Raw genomic sequence first — 1,978 nt, forward strand, 5'->3', positions numbered from 1 at the left:
TTGAACTTAAGCTTGTACAGGATGATAAGCATGATCGATCTGCATTTTCTACATGTTGACCTCCAGTTGAACCAGCACTATTTACTGAAAAATGCTATCTTTTTCCATTTGATGGTTTTGGCCTTTGTCAAAAAAAATCATGTCACCAAGACAACTCTTTATAAGGACAACATTTATTTGGGGCTGGCTTACAGGTTCAGAGGGTCAGTCCAGTATCATAAAGGTTCCCACATGGCAGAATTCAGGCAGGCATGGTGCTGGACTGTTCTACATCTTCATCTGAAGGCTGCTAGCAGAATACTGGCTTCCAGGCAGCTAGAATGAGGGTCTTAAAGATACTTTCATAGTGACACACCTACTTCAAAAGGCCACACCTCCTCCAACAAGGCCACACCTCCTAATAGTGCCATCACAATAACTGAATGAAACAAAGGCAAATAGCAAGTAGCAGAACAGTAATTCAGGTTAAGAAGTCAAGCTTCCTCACTAGGATATTCCAATGTTCACTGGAGAGCATATTTTCCCTTGAAACCAGAAGAGACATCTGAACATGATAGCCCAGATGGAGACTTTGGATCTACACATAGGGAATTTGGACATAAAAGCATATCATGGAAATATGTATCTCAAATATCACCTAGTATGTAGTGAACAGAAGGCTACCCATACAAGAAATGATTGACTCCACTAATAACTGCTGCAATACACCTTCCTGAGCCAGGATTGAGAGAAGGAGTTGTTCCCCTTTACACTGACAGTGGCATGCATTTACCTCTAAGCACAGGAACCTTCAGAACCAGGGAGATTATCAGACTCTCTGCCTTGGCATCTACACTTGGAGAAAACGTGCCCACCAACCACAAACACTTGCCTTGAAGTAGTATAGGACCAGAAAGGAAAACAAAAGTAAATGTGTTGTAACTGAGCCATCATGTACCCCAGAGTCCTAATAGTGCCAATTATGGCTAGCCCTTTCCAACAGAATCAGAGGAGAAAAGATAGACATGTTTTATGTAGACACTAAGCTTAACCCATCTGCCCAATAGAGAAGCATGGATTAAAATAAATACTGATGAATGCTAGAACTCTTCTTTTCACTCAGTGCATAAGCTAATTCTCATTCTGTGGGGACAAGTAAGTAAGAAGGGTATTTAGGAGACACACATGCACAAGCTTACATGTACACACACACACACACACACACACACACACACACACACACTCGGAGGGGGACCAGACACACAGACAGAGACAAAGAGAGGCAAAGAGAGAGAAAGGAGAGAGACAGAGAGAGAGAGAGAGAGAGAGAGAGAGAGAGAGAGAGAGAGACAAAGAGACAGACAAAGACACAGAGAGAGGCAGAAGAGGAGAAAGGCAGAGAGAGCTCTTCATTTCATAGCCTGTGAGAGAGCAGTTTCTATTATGAGGCAGAAATGTGTTGTTTTGAGAAGACTGTTTACCCCTTCCGAAGGTATAATTGTTTGAGAGATGAGAGAATTGTGTTACAAAGAGGCCAAGCAGCATGTCTAAACTTCCTTCTATTTATACTTTTACTTGTAAGGCATAATTTGATTATGTGACAGCAAAACAAAAGGTCTGAGGAGGAAATGTGTCAAATGTGAACATAATTATGGAGATGTGAACTCACGTTCACTTACTGACAACCAAAATTGGAGAAGAAGCTGTTTAAACAAAAGGCCTTTGATGATAAAAGCGTAAAGCAAAATACAATAGGTTCTCTCATTCTGTCTCACGGCTGTAAACATGAACCACAGTTAAATGTTTATGAAATGTTTCTCTCTGAAAAAGAGCAGCAAGAGTAAACGAAGAGAAACCAAAGCTTGCTTGCCTGGTTTTGAGGAAGAAAGTGCATAGAAGTCTAGGTTTCTTCAGTCTCAGAATTTCAACCCTTTGTTGGGTTTGTATGACTGCAACAGTTATTAACCAACACAATGCTGATTTCCTAGACTTTCATATA

The sequence above is a fragment of the Rattus rattus genome, chromosome 1 (assembly GCF_011064425.1).
Source record: "Rattus rattus isolate New Zealand chromosome 1, Rrattus_CSIRO_v1, whole genome shotgun sequence".
NCBI lineage: Eukaryota > Metazoa > Chordata > Mammalia > Rodentia > Muridae > Rattus > Rattus rattus.